Source organism: Schistocerca americana, chromosome 3, assembly GCF_021461395.2.
Source record: "Schistocerca americana isolate TAMUIC-IGC-003095 chromosome 3, iqSchAmer2.1, whole genome shotgun sequence".
Classification (NCBI taxonomy): domain Eukaryota; kingdom Metazoa; phylum Arthropoda; class Insecta; order Orthoptera; family Acrididae; genus Schistocerca; species Schistocerca americana.
The window spans coordinates 202,165,021-202,189,481 of NC_060121.1; positions in this window are offsets into that span (position 1 = coordinate 202,165,021).

The following is a 24,461-nucleotide window of genomic DNA, read 5'->3' on the forward strand; positions in this document are numbered from 1 at the left end:
TAGCGCGGCTTCAACAGAGCGTAACGCGTCGCAAGTAATGACCTCCCTCATTTGGATGCCCTGACCGTGGGCGCGCGGGCAGGTGTGTGGGTGGGCGCGCGGCGCCCGCCACGTTGCTTGCACACCACCCACGCAGCCCCGTGTCATAACGTAGCCAGTGGCTGTTTCAGCACCTGGCCCCGCACACAGGTCGGTAATTATGTTCCGCCGGGAGAAATGCAGCGGCCAGCCGGTGCAGCAGACTGCGCGGCCTCTGTGGGGCCCGTGTTCCAGGCCTACTCTTGTTTGCATACTGGACGCTGTGAGCCGTCTGCTAACGGCTACGGCAAAGTACAGCACTGCGCTAGTCACGGTTTGTCTACTACACAGCCTTTTGAATTGCTGTGTGACGCGACGTCACGTGGCGCCAGGCCTCACTCCGGGCCGGCTGTTCTTAGTGTCACTAATAAAACAAGCAGAGCAGCACCTGAAATGTTATTCGTATCCTGAAACCTGGGCAGTGTACATGCCCTTATCCAAATAAAGGAACTCTGAAATGACAGCTGCAGTGGATTTTGTTCACCACGAAGACATAGATCGTGTTACTCCTTTTTTTACCCGACATCGGTTAGTCATAACGTTATAATCATTAGGTCAATACTTACAGTAAAAATTGACTTGTGTGTGTATGTGTGTTGGCTCTGAACACTATCGGACTCAACTGCTGTGGTCATTAGTCCCCTAGAACTTAGAACTACTTAAACCTAACTAACCTAAGGACATCACACACATCCATGCCCGAGGCAGGATTCGAACCTGCGACCGTAGGAGTCGCACGGGTATGTGTGTTGTATATATGTTCACGGATAAGCTAGAACATTATGACCACCTACCTAACAGCTGGTATGTTCACCTTTGGCACGGACAACAGCATCGTATGAAAACAATGAAGCCTTGGTCGGTAGTTGGAAGGTGCCAGCACATTATCTGCACCCGCAGGTCGCATAATTCTCGTACATTCCGGGGAGTGGGGGATGAGCTCTCATCCCACGTCCAATCACATATCAGTTGTGTTCGATCGGCTTCAGTTCTGGTGTGTTGGGGGCGGAGGGTGGGGGGGGGGGGGGGGCAGCACATCAATTGCTACTCGCCACTGCGTACCGTGAACCACTAGCCTTATGACACGGCACAATATCTTGTTGAAAACTGCCACTGCCGTCATCCAGCGTTTGATACTCCTTGGGCGTCATGGTACCTTGCACGAGTTCCGATGGGCCTATGAATTCCCACGCAAATGTTCCCTAGAGCATAATCAAGCAGCCGCTAGCTTGTCTTTATCCCGCAATACAGGAGTCATGGAGCAGTTCCTCTGGAAGAGGACGGGTTCACGCCCTCCCACCGGCATGATGTGAAGTTATCAGGATTCATCAGACCATGCAATGCTCTGCCACTGCGTCAACGTCCAGAACCGATGGTCGCGTCTCCATTTCAGTAGTACTTGGTGACGTCGTGGTATTAACGTTGGCACTTGCTTGGGTCGCCGACTGCGGAGGCCCATTGATCGGTACGAGTGTTGGGAAACACTTGGACTCTCCCTCGCATTAAAGTCTGATCTTAGTTCCGCCACAGTTCACCTCTTGCCCAGTTTTACCCTGTCTGCACAGCCTACGTACTTTACACACTGTCAATTTCGATTTCGTTTATTATCGCTCACTCACTTTACCACTGTTTCTTGGCTCTTTGATAGTTTGTGAAGATAGGGAACCACGAGGGTTGCCCAGGAAGTAATGCACTTCATTTTTTTCCTCAACAATTCTTTATTAAACGTAATGAGAATTGAACGTTGTTTTAACCACACACCCTATTTTTGCACGTAATCTCCATCCCGTCCTTCCTCCAGCGCGAGACGGAGCGTGAATGCCCTGTCGGTATCAGTCCTTATCCTGGTGGCGGAGCCAGTGCTTCACTGCTGAATCTTCCACAATTGGCATCTTCTAAGGGCCTGGCCCCAACAAGTGGAAGTCCGAGGGGGCTGGGTCAGGTGCGTATGGTGTGACAGCCGTGTATGGTCTCCCCGACCGCTGCAGATCCTGGAGCTCCACCGAATAGCCTTGTGATGACCTCACCCTCCGTGCTCAGCGAGTAACTGTCCTTCTGTAGACAGCAGATACTCCACAGAATTTTCGCAAGCGTTTGTGAATATTGCCCACAGTTTCTTTCTCTGCAGCGAGAAATTCAGTGACGTTGGTTATAACGTACATCACCTACAGACGCCATTTTGAAACTAACTTGCAGCTACAGTAACTTGGCGCTCTCGCTCAGGAGACTTCAAATAAAGCATACCTGATGTATGAAGTCTTCACGGGTTGTCAGCCGAGTAGCATCATCTTCTCGTAGCACGGTTTCGATGGAATGCGTCTCCATCATCTTCAGGCGAAGTGTCGGGATATCGTCGGATATCCCGACACTTCGCCTTATCACTAAATACATTCAGTAAGTCCTGACATATATAGGTCCCTAACTTAGACCGTTTTTTTTAGAATACATGGCTGCAGAAATACCTTAACAAGTGTATAACAGAAGCAGACGAGTTATGCAGATTCCGAAGGACATGTTTTCGGAAGATTCTGACACCGAAAATTGACTCCACTGATTCATACAGGGTGATAATTATTAGACCATATTTAAAATAAAACTAAATCAGTTACAAACCACGACGTGCACACACTTTATTCAACACGTAAATGTCAGTAAAGATTTTAGGTTTTAGGTTATGACATGTTCGAGATGCCTGCCAACATTGGCGATGACGTGGCGCGGACGAATAGCGAAATTTTGCCTGACCCTCTGAAGTGTCGGAACATCGATGCTGGAGATGATCTTATAATTGGTTGTTTTGAGCTCAGCAATGGTTTTGAGATCATTGATGAAAATCTTGTCTTTAATATAGCCTCACAAAAAAGTCGGACGCGTTCAGATCCGAAGAATATGCCGGCCAATCAAGGCCCATGCCAATGGCCTCTGGGTACCATAGAGCCAGAATGTAGTCCCAAAAGTGCTCTTCCAGGACATCAAACACTCTCCTGATTCCATGGGGTCGAGCTCCGTCATGCATGAACCACATCTTGTCGAACTCAGGTTCACTTTGAATAATGGGGATCTTCTTCCAGTACCTTCACATACCGTTTCAGTAGTCACCGAGACATCAAGGAATATCGCACCGATTATCCCATGACAGGATACGGCACACCACACAGTCACCAGTTGAAGGTAACGAGCGCTCGATCGCGAAATGCGGATTCTCAATCCCAAAATGCGCCAATTTTACTTCTTGACGAACCGATGCAAATGAAAGTGGGCTTCGTCTCAAAATCAAAACAACAATGCGTATACTACTTCCCAGCGTGCCCTGCGGCCAACCGTGCAGTTTGAATGTTCCAACGCACACCGGTTAGAAGTTATGACGATTTTATTACATATAGTTCAATAACTGTCACCGTGCATGTTCCTGCCAAAACGATTTATCAAACGGTAGAACACGACACAGCCTTAGACATATCCGAAAATGAACTGCATCAGAATATTTTATATGAAGATACTGCAACTATTATTTCTAAAGTCGGTCAGCAGCACGTAACTGAAAAAGTGAGCAGTCTTAATTCTTATTATGTACCAGATACGATAAACATGGAATATGTCCCACAAGACTCACCACGTTCCAAATACCTCAGTTAGTTTATCTCAGGACTGCCGAAGTGAATCCGTTTTTATGCACTTTCCGCGTAGCTAAAATATACAAGACACATAAAACTTTGACAGAGACTGGTAGATGGTTCCAAATGGTTCAAACGGCTCTAAGTGCTATGGGACTTAACATCTAAAGTCATCCGTCCCCTAGACATAGAACTACTTAAAGCTAAATAACCTAAGGACATCACACACATCCATTCCCGAGGTAGGATTCGAACCTGCGACCGTAGCAGCAGCACGGTTCCGGACTGAAGAGCCTAGAATCGCTCGGCCACAGCGGCCAGCTGAGACTGATAGATTTTATTTCAAAAATTAAAGAAGAAATTAAAATCTTCGAATAACAATCCTTCATTCATTTCATATTTTCAGATGAATATCAATATTTAACAACGACTTAATGTATCACGAAAAAGCGATATTTGCCGCAATGGCTGATACTCTCTCTGTGTCTGCCTCTTAGTTGGATGTTCTTCAGAACGCTGTGTAAAACGATGTACTTATCTACCAAATCACATTGTTTACGAGAATAAATGTCGCTTGTCAGTATTTTATCTGACTGTCCTCTTCACTGAGCAACAGTTAACCAGAGCTCGAGAATGAACAGTCGATCTGCAGCGCAGTATTCGCTGATCGGAACCTTTGGTTAGATCTAGCCTCTCTGCTTCAGGATGCAGTCTTTCCTAAGAGATCTCATATATATATATATATATATATATATATATATATATATATATATATATATATATATATATATATATATATACGACTGAGGATTTAGTTGCACCACTAAGCATTAGCAGGTGTTGTAAAACTGAGGGGGTATCATTTCGCCACATATAAATCAAGTGACACTCAGAACTCAAAATACTTTTGTAATGTATGCAAGCCGCGCGGAGTGGGTGCGCGGGTAGAAGCGACATATCAAGTATTGCGCAGCCCCTCCCGCCGGAGGTTCCCCTCGAGCATGCGTGTGTTGTTCTTAGCATAAGTTAGTACAAGTTATTTTCAGTAGTGTGTAAGTCTAGGGACTGCTGACCTCAGCAGTTTGGTCCCTTAGGAATTCACACCTATTTGAACATTTGAAGGCAAGCAAAAGCTGTGCCTCGAATCATGATATATTATTTCTCAGTTTGAGACATTTTGCAAGTTTTCTAACGGTCAAGCAACTGTCGAGTGCAGACATTCTGTCTAACGTGTGCTGCGAAAGTCAACGAATGCGAGCTACAAATTTGTGGTCAAGTGTCTTCAAATCCGTCGCGACATTGTAACGCCCCGCGCGTCCACAGTATCTATCAGGTTTTTGGCTTACATACTGAGTTATTTGTAATTTTTCATTAGGTACCTACTACTTTCACACCACTCAAAATAAAAGATCAAAACAAATTTCGTACTTTTAACTGTTGCCATGTTAAAAGAATAAAGCAGGAATATTAACCAAATTCCTGTTTGTGTAATACAAAAAACTGATTTTTGTAAGTTCTTTCTCGTACAAATTTGAAAACGCATAAAACACTCTACCTATAAATGCCGCAAACCAGTGAAGACTATTTACAAGTACAATATTATGAGTCATAGAAAATTTTGTCTCTGCAGCTTTAATGTTAAAGTGATATAACAATACCTAAGTTTGCAAAAAGTTGATTACAGGAAGCAGATATCGTTCATTTTATTGCCAATGATAACATATCAGGACATACGCGATGAATAACCTTCTTCATTCTGAGTGTCCTTTTCAACTTCTTCGCCTTTCTTTCTTTTCTGTGTAATTCTGACCTCTTTTTTTCATGTTTCAGCTGATGTTTGAACTCAGCGACAGCTTTCCTATCCACTTGCGTAAGCCCATTTTTCATGCTGTCAACAGTTTTGATGCCTCGTCTGCTCATGATTATCAATCTGCTGGTTACTTCATTAGTGAAACATATTACAACATCGATCATACCAATATGAAAAGCTGACATGTCAGTATATCCCCAAATACCACTATTTCAACCCTCATTTGCATTTGGCGTCTTGTCATGTAAGCATTTTTCCACGAATTCAGAATTTGAAACAACTCTTAATATTGGCTTTAGTTCTGCCATAACGGCAAAACGCAAAAACACCCCATGAATCGTATGCTCCAAAAAGTCGATATTGATCTAAAGTTCATAATTGACTTTTGTGCATTGCGTCCCACGGAAAACCGGACTTCGCGCAACAGAAAGTATTATCCAGCAGGTATGTTTCCACGCATACAGTCCGAAATTTCTTGAAAATGTGTGCTAGTAAGCATACATCTATGTCCATCAAATCAAATTTATTCTCCCATGTCTTGTTATCCCCCATGCCTTAAACGTGAAAAGACATACTGGATTTCTGGCTCATAAATTTTGATATGTCCCAGAGTCGATACTATAAACGTTATGATATCCATCAATACTACCCACATGGGATCTACTTGTACACGTAGGCCGTGTGCTGTAAACTCTTTCGCAAGCCAGAAGTGAGTAGGGAAAATACATAATACAATGTAAGTTTTCATTGTTGGCACTGATATCACTTAAAACGTCCAGGCTAAGTGGTCGCTATATGAAACTTTCTCCCAACGTTTCCTCTCCGACTCCAGGAGGCATCTCCAGAGGTATAATGTAGGACTGCAGATTTGCCTCTGAAGATGTTTCCCGCAGTCAGGGAGCAATCGTTAGGAGAAAATTTTATGTATTGACGAAAGCCTGTTAGCCCAGAAGTTTTAAGTGATGCACGCAAAACAGACGTCGTCACATTCACTTTAGATTTTAATAATGATATGTATTTTAGCAGTAACCTCTGTACAAGGGATAGAGGAAAACCCACATTCCATGTCTGAGAATCATTGAGTTGGCGTCAAGATGGAGTACTCAGATGACCTTACCGCACCCTTCTTCCGCCTCTTGTACAGTCAACGGTGTGGTGAAGCACTTTCTGACAGTACAGGGCGTGGTGACGACAACAGTCCAGAACGGAGTGAAGATGGCGGTGAGGATGGGGTGTTGTTGGCAAAAAACCACCCCTAAAGGACTACAACATTCCTTTGGAGAGAACAAGAAAGATATGTCTTGTTTGAAGCTTACACAGTTGACACATGGTAATCATATGCAAGTGTAAATACATTTTTTGTCCTTACATGGACCATAGCCCATGTTGCTGTGGGCCGGTGACAGTTCCATGTCCTCATCAAGTGCTTGGAATTTTCCTAAACTGCTTTATACATGCTTCATCTTAGCATTTGTGTTTATCTCACATAATGCAATATGGTTTTTCATAATTCTGCAAACCTCTGATAAAATTGTGTCCACAGGTAAATTATTATAACTGTAGACACAGTTATGTATGAATTAACACTGGTTCTCCATAATCGGCTCCAGACCTTCGAACTGTGTGACCAGCCAATCTCCATCATCATTGTCATTATTATCATGGATCTGGAACGAAATTTTCACTCTACAGTGGAGTGTGCGCTCATATGAAACTTCCTGGCCTATTAAAATTGTGTGCCAGACTGTATGCCAGACCCATACTCAAACTCAGGATCTTTGCCTTTCACGGAAGAACTTCTGAGAAGTTGGGAAGGCAGGAACGAGGTACCGGCGGAAGTAAAGCTGTGAGGATAGATCGTGTGTCGCGATTGGCTAGCTCAGTCGGCAGTGAACTTGAACCCGAAAGGAAAAGTTCCCGAGTTCGAGTCTCAGTCCCACACAGAGTGCTAATCTGCCACGACGTTTCATAAGGGACTGGACTCTCACTGGCGTAGTCTGCGAATAAGAAGCAGAACATCAGATAACAATTGTAAAATTCTTAATGTAAGTCATGACATGTGTCTACGATCACAACCCTCATTGTTTAATGCACCTACTCGCTTCATCTTCACCACCCTCACCAGATCAACTGAAGGAATGCTCCATAGCTGATGCTACTGATACGTGTGAGAAAACTGGAGTGATTCAAGCTCTTATGTCATGACTTATGCATACTCGCCGGGGGTGGTGGTAAGATACCCGAACGCAACCTGGACGAACATCCCGTAATTTTTTCAACCATATGGAGGACAGTAATGATGAAGCTGGTGCGTCGGCCCCAATAGGATGACAACAAACGAAAAATTATAGCGATGAGAGCATCTGCAAATCATTGGAGTTAAAACTTACAACACTATTCTTGGAAACACACGTGACAAATAGAGGCCCTGTGTAGGCCAAAAGGGGTACAAGACTTTTGGAAAAGCACCAGAGTGAGAAAATATAACATGATTATCAGAATAGCACCACAGTGAAGAATTATAACATGCATTGAAACACGTATGTAACGTAGCAGCGATGGTGAGGCACGTTAAAATCTTTGACCAGAGAGCCTATTATCGTGGTTAGTCTGCGCTTGACCGCGCGAGTGTTGCGTGCAGTACAGTAGTAGTCGTCGTGGAGTACGCTAGTAGTCGTCATGCAGAGCAGTCGGTCAGTAGTAGCAGCCCAGTGCGGTTGTGTGATGTAGTCTGTCGGCAGTAGTGGTCTAGTCCTGTCACGGTCGCGAGCGGGACGCAGTCGGCGAGCGACGACATGGCATTCTGGTCAAGATGCTGAATGAGGTATATTGTTTATGTAGGTAACCATCAGATAATGTAAAGTTTATTTATTGTAATTAATTTTGTGTCCCAATAATAATTTTTATTTCAAAGCAATTTTACAAAAAAAAATGTATTTAATTGAACTAACGATTTCGTTCCACTTCCCTTAAAGAAAAGTTTCAGTTAAGTTTCAAAAAAAAAAAAAAAAGGAATATTATTATTTGCAATGCAGTTCCTCCAAGCCGTGCGCAAGAATAAGAGCAGAAATTTGACTAGCAGTTTCAATGAGGTAAGAATTTAATTCTGATTGTTTTGCACAGGGCCAAAGACCGATATTTCGGTTTAATTGAATTTTCATTGTCACTGAAGTTTCATTAACACTGAATTGTTTTTCATCATTTTCGTGACAGCTTATACTTTGAGTCAGATTGCGATTCCCATTTTTATTGTCATTAAATTTAATTGCTAGGGAGGTTAGCATTCTTAAATAATATTGTCATTTTTAAATTATTGTGGGGAGGTTACACTTGGCGACACCCAGTCCAGGATGGTATTTCGTTGAGAATCTTTTGAAAAACAGTCAGATATCTGCTCTTATTTGCTTAAATATAATTAGGATTTGGCGCAACGCTTTTACTAATATTGTGACTTTCTTTCTACAGGTCAACGGCAATTCGTTGCTCTGTTGTATTTGTTTGTTGCCTTTTTGCATTTGTGCTTATTTGTTTTGTGAATATTTGTGACTATTGTAAAAATGCCGCGAAAGACTGTGAATAGTGTATCGCGAGGTATTTTGAATGAAATTACCGACTTAAACAGCGTGACCGATAGTAATTGTGACACGCAGTGTAATGATGACAATCCTGCGTTCACTGACAATCAATGCATTCCAACCACTAGTGATGACTTTTATCTTAATGATGAACAAACGAACTCAATTGTCTCCTCTGTTAATTTGACGACAATTGATGACGCGGGACGCCCTCTTGTAATGAGCGCTGCCCAGCTTAACACACCCGATTTGGAAAACTCAAGTAACGTACAGACAAATTTGTCTAATGAAAATGAACAGGATACACAAAGTACGACGGATTTATTTAATTCCGAAATAGTGGCTGACAGTGTACGTTCGACTGACAAATCTTTTTGCAAATTACGGAATGACCAAATGGTCACACAGAACGTGACAATTGCATGTACTCCATCACAGAGCACTGAGAATGCAACTGCTACTTTTGATTTGAATCAATTTATGGCAATAATGCTACAGTTTAAGAACGACCTTACTGTAAATTCCAAACAACAGAGTGAAGATCTCAAACAACTTAGGGAAGATAACAAACATTTAAATGAAAAACTTGACAATAATGACGAAAATCTCAAACAACTTAGTGAACAGGTCAAACAAGATAACGAAAAACTCAAACAACACTTAAATGAAAAATTAGACGACAATTCCAGACAGCTTAGTGAACAAATTAGAGCCGTTGCCGCGCAGTGTCACGACACTAAGGAACAGTTGCGCGTGGAAATTGAGGCGTGTTCAAAAAAAAGAAGCGAAGAAATTAAGTCTGTTGCTCAGCAATTAAGGGAATTGCAAACAGCTGCAACAGAAACACTCAGAGACGAAATTAACGGAGTCGCTAAACAATGCTCTGAAAAAGCTACACAATTACGGGACGAGTTTAAAGCAATGACGGTAGAACTTTCGCGCACAATGGATTCAAAGATAGACGCGAAATTCGAACAACAGAATACTCAGATTGACGAACGCTTTAATCTTCACATACAAAACAGTGATACGCGTTTCCGCAAATTTATTCAAGATCAAAACAAAGTAAAACGACAAGTCATGGAAACAATCACTGCACAAAGACAAGAAGACAAACGTAAAATGTTCGCGAAAGCGAAGACGTATGTAGACAATAATATTACTACAGTGTCCGACAAAATTAATACCGTAGAACAGTTGAACGCGGAATTACGGGATGAAATTTCTGATCTTAAATCAAAAACAGATACACACACAGTAAATATTCAAACAGTGACAGGCAGATTCGAACAATTAGAACTAACACAGGATTGCGATGTCATCAAAGCTGATGTTAAAAAACTGAGCGAAACTACGCGTAAGTTGCAAAAACAGATTAATGCGTCCGATTCTAAAACCGATGATCAGGCAAAAATACTGACTGAAAAATATGATGAATTGGCCAGTCGTATTGATGCTGTCGAAAGTGCTAATGACAATAAATCAGACGATACTTCACCGGTTTCATTTAATCAAACACCTGAATTTCAAAATTTACAGCAGACAATTAATGAGATCGATTCGTCTAATAACACGTTGCGTAGGAAGTTGTCAAATTTACAACAAGAAGTAACAGAAATGAAAAGTATTTCAGTTAATAACACATCACAGCAGACGCCACTTTGCGAACATCTGTCAGACTCGCGCAACGCGTATAATTTGGGTAATCTACAGAGTACGGGACTTAGATTCCGAACAACCACAGTTCAACAGATTTTCTTACGATCCTGAACCTGTTCCATCACACAGAGATGATAATTTCGATTACAAACATTTTCTGTCAGTGAGAAAGTTTAAAGTTTTTAAAAACGGTACAACGCAGATTCACCCACTAGATTGGATTCAACAATTTAGCTTTGCTCTTCCACCGACTTGGCCTGTAACGCATAAACTTGAATTTATTTGCAGTTTTTTGGAAGGCGAACCGGCAACGCGTATGAGACCGATCGAGAGGCAATGCTACTCAGTAGAGAAATTTCAGAATGCTTTTCTGTCAGCGTACTGGTCGAAGACGACACAACGCGGAATTAAAGATCAGTTAATTAGTTTGCCGAATTACGAGAACTCAAATTTTCCCAGTGTGACGCAATTTTTTGAGCACATGGTACGACAAAACCAATACCTGAGTGAACCGTACAGTGAATCTGCACTTATACAATTATGCATTTCCAAATTACCACGGTCATTACGAGTGTCACTTCTAACGGGTCAGCAAAAAGAAAATATTTCAGCATTCAGAGATTTGTTACAGCTCTTGGAAGTACAACAATCTGATTATTCTTTTGTAAACAAAAACTTTTCGTATAATAACCAAGGTCAACAAACTTACAGTAATTATGATCAGGGACGTAATTTCAATAGGAAAAGTAACAGACGCGTTAGGAACGACAACTACCAGAACTTAAATCACAGACAAAATTCAGATTATCAATATCGTCAAAATTTTCAGCAATAGGAAACACATTTTGGTAACAATAGACGTTTTCCACCACAACAGCATGAAAGTCAGCCGGTTGGAATACATAACCAACAATCTAATACACAAGGTCAACCAGGCTTTAACGTTCCGCCGCGTGCGCATATAGTCCAAGATCCAACAAATAGTAACGCACGGCAGCAAGGAAATAACTACGTACAAAGAAGACAGTATTTCAATTCCTATCGCAATACACCGTATAGGCATGACTTTCACAACAGACGTAAAAACAATGAGCATAATTACCAACATACGTTCAATAACAGTCGGTCTTACCAGCATCAAAGTAATCAACAAGAACCTATTCTCATGAATGAACCCGACAGTAGGTACCATCCAGAGCGTAACACTTCTGGAAGAAGTGATAGGACAGTTCAAATAGTCGAAATGCCACAGAATCCTCCTAATAATAATAACACGTCAGATAGAATCTGACTAGATACTGTACAGATCGCATCTTCCAATAATACAAGCACTACTTTAGACACGCAAAATGTTGTTCACGAAAATGTAATTACTTTTGACGATATCAGAGACACTCTCTTGCAGGAAAGACCATTTGTTCAGAAAACTATTTATCATCCTATCATCGAAATTAAAATTGGTTCGTCGAAATTCTCAGCAGTAATCGATTCCGGATCACCTATATCAGTAATAAATGAAGAAACGTTTAACGAGTGTAACAAAGAGAATACGTATCCGACATTACCATTAGGCAAAACAAAAGTGAAAGGAGCAGTACCGAGTAAAGGAGTAGACGTTAAATTACAGACGCATTTATCATTTTGTATTGCAGGTCATACCTTCCACTCAAATTTTTGGATTGTTCCTTTATTGACAACAGACGTAATTTTAGGTACGAATTTTCTGGTACAAAACGATGCAGTGGTTGATTTTCAAAATTCTTGTTTAATGCTAAAGGACGAAAATGTACAATTGGCTTTAGAGTTTCAGCATTCATTGTCTGCGGAAGAGCAAACAATTAATCGCACAGAGGTCATTTCCGTATCACGTGGCATAGACTGTAATCCCACATTGTTCACGGATACGTACGTACACAACTATAATACTCCAGACGAAGCTGACTACGACGTAATGCAATTGATTTCTGATAAGGTTAAAGAGAGCAGTGCAACTACAGACGACGAACGAACGCAGTTACACAAAATTCTTTTACAGCAAGCTCCAGTTTTCGACAACATTCCTGGGACTATGTCCGGCTTTGTATATGAATTTCAGGTGAAACAGCACGACACATTTAAAGCAAAGCATTATCCCATTCCATATATCCACAGAGAACAGGTTAAAAAAGAATTGCAGGATATGCTCGACCAAGGAATTATAGAACCAGCAGTTAGTCCGTACATAAACCCGATACATATTGTTAAGAAAAAAGATGGCTCACTTCGCCTTGTACTTGATTCACGTCACATTAATGACATTATTATTAATGAAACAGATCGACCACAGACACTAGAGGAACTTTTACAGAAATTTCACGGTACAGCTATTTATTCTACACTAGATTTGAAATCGGTATTTTGGCAAATTCAACTTCATCCGAATTGTAGAAAATATACAGCTTTTCTCTGTTTTGGCGATTGTTATCAATTTTGCAAATTACCATTCGGCTTAACTATTTCTTCAGCAGCCTTTATTCGCAGTTTGAACACAATACTTCCGACAGAACTTAGGACAGAATTACGACGTACGTAGACGATACTCTTATTGCAGAAGCTAACTGGTCTGAACACAATGTGATTTTAGAACGTCTGTTACAAACTATCCATGCACAAGGACTCACAGTTAATCTTAGTAAATCGCACTTTGGCAAAACTTCTATAAAATTTCTTGGACACGTAATTTCAGCAGAAGGCATTGCACCTGATCCGGAAAAACTTCAAGCTCTACGTGATATTGCTGTTCCTACAACGAAGAAACAATTACGTAGTTTTTTGGGCTTAATTAACTTTTTTCGCAAATTTATTCATCATTCTGCTTTAGATACACCTACATTATGCCATTTAACAGGTAAAAACAGTATTTGGTCTTGGGATAAGCAAGCACATTCTGAATTTGTGAACCTGAAACATGCTTTGTTGAATGCTCCACTTTTATCGCACCCAGATCTTACCAGAAATTTTTCCATTGCCACCGACAGTTCCAACACCGCTTTAGGCGTACACATTTTCCAGGAAATTGAAGAAGATGGTTCTACAGTAATTAAAAACATCGCATTTGCAAGCCGCATTCTGTCACCTGCTGAACGAAATTACTCCGTTACAGAACTTGAAACATTATGTGTTGTATGGGCTTTTACGAGATTTCGGCACTTTCTTTATGGCAGACATACCACCGTTTACACAGACCATAGAGCTATACAATTTTTGCTTTCAGCTAAATTTACTCACGACAGATTAAGTAGATGGAAACTTTATTTACAGGAATTCAATTTTACAATAGTTCACATTCCCGGCACACAAAATGTTATAGCAGACGCACTATCGCGTTCTCTCGGCAACAATCAGCAAGACGTAGGAACCAACTTCTGCAAAACAAATTTCAGTGTCATGTACATTCAGCAAGTTGCATTTGAAAACTTTATTTCATCGTCATTACAGGACATAGCAAAGGAGCAAAATAAAGACAATGTGTGGAAAGAAATTAAACACCTTTGGCAAGATAGGAAAAATGTTACGATTAGGAACCACTACACTGTACGCAATGACATTCTGTTTCGCCGCTCTCATCCTGACAGCAACAATTGGTTATTATGCATTCCTGACGAACTGGTCAACAAATTAATCTGGTACACTCATTTAAGTTACGCACATTACGGAGCACGAAAATGTTTTCTTATACTGAGACAGAACTGTTATTTTACTAACATGGAGAAACGTATACGACGAGTTTTAGCGTCTTGTAAAATTTGCCAGAAAGCTAAGTCAGACACCACTTCACATATTCCTCCTTTATATCCCATTGTACCTGTTAAATTAAGACATATGGCCGCTGTAGATATTTTTGGTCCGATTCCGAGAACTAACAGAGGTTTTTGCTACATCTTTGTCGCTGTTGAGCTCACTTCAAAATTTGTTACTTTCACTCCGTTACGCAAAGCTACTGCTAAAACTGTTTCGAAAGCATTTGTAAAACATTTTCTATTTCATGTAGGGCATGTGATGAAGGTAATTTCTGACAATGGATCTCAATTTCGTTCTGGTACATGGACACGTATGTTACGAGCTAGAAACATTTCTCCGATCTATATATCCAAGTACCATGCATCTTCGAACCCCTGTGAAAGATTAATGAAAGAAATTGGTAAACTGTGCCGAATATACTGCCACAAAAGACATATTGATTGGGATACACATACTCTCATTCCAAGATGTAATTAATTCCATTCCAAATGAATCCACTATGCTATCTCCGTCTGTTATACTGAAAAACGTTGAACCACCAAACAAAATTAAAGAATTAGTAAACTTCCCTAAATGTCGTCGACTAAGACACCACGAAATAATTGACATTGCGCTGAACAACATCAAACGTGCCGCAGAGCGCCGGAGAAGACAGCAAAAACAGGTTTGTACACGCCGCGACTTTCACGTTGGACAGAAAATATTAGTGCGTACACACTATTTATCCAGCAAATTAAAAGGTAAGTGCAGTAAATATCGGATTCGCAGCATCCCTCACCCCAATGTTGTACACGTCGAAACTTTGAGAACCAGAAAATCGAAAGGCAATCACCATATCTCAAACATTAAACCGTTTATTGTATGAAGACACTTTATGATTCAACACACTATGATGCCATTTACTAATTTTTTATGACCATTTATGCAATTATATTCACATGACTAATTACTGATGATTATCGTATTTTTTCTTGGCAAGTGCCCGGCAAGGTAAGGTTAGCAGGTCGCTTTTCTTGTCGTTCCACATCAGACCGTGCACATTTTCCACTTTTTTTTGTGTGTATGATTGTATTTCAGTTTTGTTTGTGTGCGCTGTGAAATAGTTAAGATATAACACACCAGTCGACTTTGACATTTTTTTGCCTTATGCCATCTCAAGATCATGACTGTTTTACATTTTTTTGCTGCTGCATTGTGATATTCTCTGTACATTTTGCATCTGAACACTGTCAATGTCTTTGACATATTACGTTTTCTGTCATGTTATGCTGTATGGTTAATTATGTTACCGTAAACCAGTCATTATTTAGTGGGTATATGATTTAAATGCAGAACATTAATCTTTGTTCATCAATTTCAGAAAGAAATGATGCGTGTAAGAAATAAATTCAACAGAAATGGGAATTTCACCTACGGAATAAACGAAAGAAGATGCAATAACTTTATGGGGAAGAGTAAATGGATCAGGATTAACAAGCATTAATAAGAATATACTATACTCCTCGTAGAATAGCAGTCTTAACTAATTTTTCTTTCAGAATACAAGGTGATTGATGCAGGCTGTCAGACAGAACTACAGATCTTAGTTTTAGTGATGAAATATGCTAGTGATAAGGAATAGTTATGTAATGAGTAATGAAGTGATTTTTTTGCAGATGATAATGAATGCTGATGAATAATGATGAAGTATATGCTATTATGAATAATGAAGTTTTTCTTTACAGGTGATGATAATAATGAAGTTATGATAATATGGATAATGAATAATGAAGTTTTTTTTTTCTTTACAGATGAGGATAATGTTGAAGTTATGTATTTAGGCTATGTAGTTATTTAAGTATTTGTTGCAGTTTGTTTTGACAGCAGGTGTTATATTGCACAGTATAATGACTGAAGGTTTTGGAAAGGACAGCTATGAAACACATTTTTATACACATTTCACTACCTGTTAATTCGAAGTTCACTACTTTTCAGCATAGTGTGCGTTTCTTCTTTCAGGTCAATAATCCATTTTGTATTTTTTCCAGGAGAAGCTTTTCATGATACTTACTAAACCTGTTACTTATTATACCTGTTCTAGTACTTGCATTTTTATTTTTTAGCTATTTGTGTTTATCATTTATAAATGTGATCACATATACTGCCTTGTTACATAACCTTGCTACAGCTGACTCATGACGAATGACGTTACCTATCCTCATTTGCAGCAAAAGGTCAAAAGCAAATAGTGTTATGCCTCAGCAATTAATTATCGATCCCAACGCAATGCATTGCTAACAAAAAAAAAATGTATTAACAGTCCCAAATAGTGATACCAGTTCGAGAAAGTTCTGAGTAATGCTGATCAGCAATGAATAATATGTCACTTGGAAAATGATTAATTAATTATGATATGCTTTGTAATTGAAAAAGAATGCGATTGTTTCATAATGCTTTGTAATTAGAAGAAGGCTAATGATTCTTACTGTATTGGAATGACAAATAATTAATTAACTATGCCATACTTTGTAACTGGAAAAGAATGCGATTGTTTCATAATGCTTTGTAATTAGGAAAAAGCTAATGATTATTACTATTGGAATGACAAATGATTAATTAATTATGCTATGCTTTATAATTGGGAAAGAATGTGATTGTTTAATAATGCTTTGTAATTAGAAGAAGGCTAATGATTCTTAATTATGCTTTGTAACTGGAAAAGAATGTGATTCTTACTATATTGAAATGACAAATGATGCTATGCTTTGTAATTAGAAGAAGCCTAATGATTCTTACTGTATTGGAATGATTAATTAATTATGCTATTCTTAATTATGCTTTGTAACTGGAAAAGAATATGATTCTTACTATATTGAAATGACAAATGATGCTATGCCTTGTAATTAGAAGAAGGCTAATGATTCTTAATTATGCTTTGTAACTGGAAAAGAATGCGACTGTTTAATAATGCTTTGTAATTAGGAGAAGGCTAATGATTCTTACTATATTGGAATGACAAATAATTAATTAACTATGCCATACTTTGTTACTGGAAAAGAATGCGATTGTTTCATAATGCTTTGTAATTAGGAAAAGGCTAATGATTAATACTATATTGAAATGACAAATGATTAATTAACTATGCCATACTTTGTAACTGGAAATGAATGTGATTGTTTAATAATGCTTTGTAATTAGGAGAAGGCTAATGATTATTACTATTGGAATGACAAATAATTAATTAACTATGCCATACTTTGTAACTGGAAAAGAATGCGATTGTTTAATGATACTTTGTAATTAGGAGAAGGCTAATGATTCTTACTGTATTGGAATGACAAATGATTAATTAACTATGCTATACTTTGTAACTGGAAAAGAATGCGATTATTTCATAATGCTTTGTAACTAGGAAAAGAAGGTTACTGATTCTATGTAAAACAATTAATGAACATTTTTCTGTAATACTACATACTTGGTACAGAAATGTTCAATAACGGCTATGAATGCCGCAAACTACTAATGAAGACTGTAATTGTCAATATTATGTGACTTAATGTCCTTCACCTCATGAGCTAACTACCCTGAATTACTGCAATGTCCATTTGTCCTGTTTATCCTAGTGATCATGGAGCACTACATTTGGTTTTGCACTAATTCTACGTTGGTGTGCCTTGTAAGAGCGTGGTGTTGACACGACATGCTGTCCACCACCGTGAGCGATGAAGACGTTATTATGGTCCCACTGTTTGATGTACCTAGTGTACTGCCAAAATGAAAACATGGGACATTACTACGACAGTTCAGTGTCTTGGCTACGCTGATAAATTCTGATGGGAAAAGAACTTCAAATTGTGTCACTTGGTGTTGTACTTCTGTGGAAAGATATGGACTTACAGAACAGCTGTGTGCAATCTAAAGTGGTACAACCATGATGCAATCCTTCCCTTTCCTATCCTAATTCTTGTCACATAGTGAAAATCATTTTTTTGCTGACATCATTTATGTTCATGGGTTATACATTTTAGATTTGCTGAACTCCAGTGCGAGTACACTTATGTCACTTGTCAACATGATTTTTTGCCAGTCTGTTTATTTGTTCTGAATATGCTAAAGAATTTTTTCAGTGCGTGTGCACTCTGTTATCTGTCAAATAATTTGTATATACAGTTTTCTGATTTGCTACTATGTTTTGTACACACATTTTGTCTTTGTCTGATATATTTTGTACTCGGTGCGTGTGCACCACATTTAATTTATGTACTAAATTTGAATATTCTGTAAATTGTAAAAATTTCTTGCGATGGCAAGTCCAAATGACTCACCATCGCTGCCAAATTTTTGCCCCCCCCCAGTGGAGGGTTATGAAACACGTATGTAACGTAGCAGCGATGGTGAGGCACGTTAAAATCTTTGACCAGAGAGCCTATTATCGTGGTTAGTCTGCGCTTGACCGCGCGAGTGTTGCGTGCAGTACAGTAGTAGTCGTCGTGGAGTACGCTAGTAGTCGTCATGCAGAGCAGTCGGTCAGTAGTAGCAGCCCAGTGCGGTTGTGTGATGTAGTCTGTCGGCAGTAGTGGTCTAGTCCTGTCACGGTCGCGAGCGGGACGCAGTCGGCGAGCGACGACATGGCATTCTGGTCAAGATGCTGAATGAGGTATATTGTTAAAGTAGGTAACCATCAGATAATGTAAAGTTTATTTATTGTAATTAATTTTGAACAAGTGTCCCAATAATAATTTTTATTTCAAAGCAATTTTACAAAAAAAAAATTATTTAATTGAACTAACGATTTTGTTCCACTTCCCTTAAAGAAAAGTTTCAGTTAAATTTCAAAAAAAAAAAAGAATATTATTATTTGCAATGCAGTTCCTCCAAGCCGTGCGCAAGAATAAGAGCAGAAATTTGACTAGCAGTTTCAATGAGGTAAGAATTTAATTCTGATTGTTTTGCACAGGGCCAAAGACCGATATTTCGGTTTAATTGAATTTTCATTGTCATTGAAGTTTCATTAGCACTGAATTGTTTTTCATCATTTTCGTGACAGCTTATACTTTGAGTCAGATTACGATTCCCATTTTTATTGTCATTAAATTTAATTGCTAGGGAGGTTAGCATTCTTAAATAATATTGTCATTTTTAAATTATTGTGGGGAGGTTACAGCATCTACAAAACCCTTGTAGCAAACAAAACCCCTAGGTTGTCTTAGTTGGCCAAAAGAAAAACTATAGTCGTAATTTACTTGTTTTTACTGATCAAATATTACAACAAGCTCCATGGAAGCACATAAATAAAAATCTAAATGTTTGTTAATTCAGATTCTTGACACACACACACACACACACACACACATATATACATATATATATATATATATATATATATATATATATATATATATATATATATGTGTGTGTGTGTGTGTGTGTGTATGTGTGTGTGTGTGTGTGAGTAAGTGTGTGTGTCTGTAAAATATTGTTACTAGAAATGTGAAAATATATCATTCCGATTTACTTCAAATTTTTACACCATCAGAGAGAGGGTGAGAAGAAGAGATGGACAGAGGGGTTGGGGAAAATGGTCATAGAAATCGGGATGGAGCATATGGACAGAGATATGGGGCAGAAGGAGATGGAGAGAGAGAGGAGAAGGTAGACTGAAACGAGGAGATGACAGTTAGAGGGAGAAAGAGGAGGAGAGAGACAAAGAATGGGGGTGGGGAAGACGGACAGAGATATGGGAGAGAAGGAGATAGGGCATATATCAAATTCCTGTACTTATTAGAAACGTGCTCCTTTTCTTTTCCTTCTTTTGCGTTAAAGCAGACTGAGCCAGACCAAAGAATGGGTGGGTACAGCTAGTTGGACAACAATTTATGGCTAGGAGATAAATGATTTAGGAAATACGATAAAGGGGCCTGTGCTGGAACACCTGGCAGTGCCAAATGATTTTGGCTACAGGTGGTTAGTGCTTGGTCACGACGGGATAGGCAGCCAGTAACGGTTTTGATGTAGGTTTCCTTAATGGAGCGCAGTCGCCTCAGCTCTCCGTCCACCGTTGCTGACAGTGGCGTTTCGGACAGAAACAGTTGGAAATGACTCGTGTTCCATCGGAGCAAGTTTGAGCCGCTGCCACGGGGCGACAATGCATGTGTAGGAAATGTTTTCAAACTTTCATGTATAGCTTGGAACAGTAAATGCACCTTAGTTAATATTAAAAACACAATTCATACGTGAGTGCAGGTGCTCACTGTGTTTCATTGAACGTAAAAGCTGCTATCTTACAACTGACTCTTGTGACCGTAAAACTTAGTAGGTCGTTTTTCAAAACATAAAATAGTGGGCTGTCCTCCATGTTAGCACCTCGGATGCGTAGTAGTGCAGTTTCTTAATGAGTTAAATGTGAGGAATCTTGGATTTATTTTAATTTCCCGCCGTTTTTATACTGTTATGTCATACGGCTGGACTTACATGACAATGCAGTTGCTGGCCCTTTAACTTTCCGCCAAGCTGGAACCACCACTTTTGATTACGTTGTAGTTCGTCCGTCATCTTAAAGAAATCTGGCAACCATGCAGGCTGTGGTAATATCCCCCTAGCCTATCGGATAATACACCATGCACTCTTTATGAAATCCTTTGCATTTGTAGTATGCTCAATTGGCCTGAAGATGAGTGAAAGGAGAGGACAGATGACTACGACCTTCTGGTAGGTTGTCTTTGCATGCCTTTTACTCACCTACACTCGCACTGCGAGCCGCCAACCACAAGTCGGCTGCTCAGGTGCTTCTTCCAATCTGTCCTTTCCCCTTGATTCAAAACGCACACTCTCCGGACACCAAGACAATATTGGTTGCCCTGTCTTCCATAAATACATGACCATATCAAGTGCCTTGCTACGCTCCACGAACATTGACTAAACCGGTAGCCGAGAAACGACGGCATCAACTACTCCGAAAAAAAGACAACTCCAGACAGCGCGGCCTCCAAGCGCCTGACGCCAATCTCGAAGTGTGGTACGTCTACAGCCGCCCACGGGCCCGGCGACGGCTTTACGTTGCCGCTGTCCCACACAGGACTCCTTCTTGTGGTTGCCCATTCGTCGACTGGTGGTGGCGCCTTGCTCAGTAGCACATCCTCTGCTGCAGCAGCTAGGCATCACTAGCCCTCCAGAGTTCTGCAGGACTTCGAGGCTTAGCGCAAAGTGAGACACGTATAGCACATTTGAAGAGGTAAGAAATTGCAGTACAACACGCACGGCCATACGCGCCATGTAGTCCTATGCGTATTGAGATGCATCTGACAAGTGTGCCCTACAGGCGCAGCGACTCGCACATGGCTTGCGCATACGCGCACGGCTTGCCAAACTGACAAAACGTGATTCATGAATAAAATAGCGGTTATTGTTACACTTTATTTCCGAATCAGATGCTGATACAAATAGTGAGGACGAAGTATTGTGTTATTCATTAATTAAAGAAAAATTCAGTTCTTCAAATAAATGTATTTTGTTTGAAAGGAAAAGATGTGGACAGTTTCCAATTATGACAAAGATGAGTGGTGCTGACTTTAGAGCTACTTCAAGTCGTCTAGAAAGTAGTTTCGCATCACACAGCTCTCTAGGCTCCCTAAGTTCCTCTGTTAATTATTCTTCTGCCATTCATAAAAGTAAACAATTGATCCACTGCACAAGACGATGGTTAGTGTAGTGTCAGTAGCTGAGAATAAAGAGCGTGGTAGGAACGCGGAAGCTAGCCAGGTGTGCCATGTCGGGGGAAGAGTTCACGCCTCGCGACATATATTGTTATGAATGTAGTCCTGCCTTTGTCAGCAATATATTTAAGCAAGCGAAATATACAAGCTATCACCACACTCTTTCATGGTATTAATACTATCGGTATAATAATTATCACATTGTTCATCTGTGTAGCGTGTTGTATAGACTAATAAGTTTATTAACGGTGATGCCATGTATGCAACCACTGAAATGCGTTTCCTCGTCAAGAAGCACCAATTAAGACACTGTCATTTATGGGAGTTTCTCGACTGTTTTTAGCTTACAGTGAAAATCTGATCCTCGCATGTGGTGTAAGCTGCAGTAACCGCGACCAGAACGGTCGTGGGGTGGCCGCGAAAGCGCGGGGGACCAAAACGGAGAGCGACCAGCGAACAAACAAACGAACGGAAGGGACGGGTACGAAACAACGACGTACGATGGAGAGAGACCTTACGACGACAACACGCAAGAAGCAATTGAGTCACAGAGACAATCAAACGAATCCAAGACGTCCACTAGTAATGAAAACAAAGAACCGTAAACACGCTGTCTGTTGTCGAGGCGATACGTCGAGACTCACGCAACGCGTAAACTCGCTGGCTGAGCTTTATTTATTTATTTATTTATTTATTTATTGAGTATCGATTCCCCCCGAAGGGGGTGGGCTGGCAGCAGCTTAGTATGTCAAACAGGCGATAAAATCGGAGGCTTAAATGGTAACATGGCGGATAAATCGTGGAACTTAGAACATAGAACAGAGGGATGTTGATGCTAATAAAGTACATATGAAACAGACAGGTAAAATATTAGACAGACACTTAAAAAACACGGCGACAGTCTCGTTTCTGTTCGCAAGAGACATAAAATTCACACCCAGCGACAGCATGATTTCTGTTTGCAATACTTTGGAAAGACGAACAACACTGAACATTCACTTGAACATTTCACTAAAAAGTTGGTAAATATGACATACCACAGCTGAGGACAGGCGAGGGGAAACTGGACAGATGACGGGAAAATAAAAAGAGGGGAGGGGTTGGAAAGGAGCCGAAGGAGGATGGGGACCGTTAAGAAGGGAGGGGGGCGGGGGTGCTGGGTAGAGGTGACATGGAGTGGGGAAAGGTAGAAGAGGGGAGCTGGCGCAGCGAGAGGCTGGTGCTTAAATACTCTATCGAGGGCGCCGCTATTGGCCGCTGGAGCCACGTGTTCCACTGTGGCGCCCTCACACTAAATGCGGGCCAGGTCGCGTGCGCCGCCACAGCTTACGCGCGATGGTGCAGATACCTCTAGGGGTCTTCGACGTCCATGACGTCTGACGAGGATTCAAATTCCGCGCCACGCGATACCAGAGCATTTATATACTGTAATGACCTAGGACGCTTTTTACCAGAAGCACAAAGAGGATATACCAGTGGAAATTCTCATCTCTCGAATTTTAACAGATCCTACTACACGGTGGCATTATACGCTGTGCGTAGACAACTTATTGCACTACTTTTTTAAAGCTTCCTGCCTTGGCTCTTGGTCACAAAATTTTGCAATATCCCTTCCTATTTTGCTTAGTCACGATAAATGGTCTCTTTTCTTGCGATCTGAAGACATTGTGCACGTAGAAGATATAATCCCAGTGGCTAAAGGCTAACCAGTCACTGAACAAGGAAATTCGTTTGGCAAAAGAAAACAAATGACGAAAGATAGCACCTAAAACATACAGGTATAAATAACTGAAAGTGTCATCTACGAATGAAAAAATATCGAGCGTCTTAATGAAGACAATCGGTGACAATAAAATTCAGTTATAACGCAATATTTCTTGGAGGGCCGATACTACCGCTGCCCATGAGGACTGCTTTCACGCTCCCCGCTTCACCTCTTCCACAACGACAGCGCGGCGCGCGGCGAGAGAATCGGCCACAATCACAACGCCACGGGACGAGGGGCAGACGCGAGGTGCATTACCATTTCGTTGAGTCACAATTTGGCGGTCACACCTGAACCTGTCAGGTTACAAAAACGCGCGCTGGCTTGCGCCACGTCACACCCCACATGAGAGTCTCAATCGGCACCTAACCTGTCTGTCCCGTGAGTGACTAAATCATAAAATACTTAATCGACGTACGTCTTTCTACGCTCTATCAAATTCTATTTCAGATCGTCTCCTAATTCCGCTTTTCTTTTTATAATATCGCC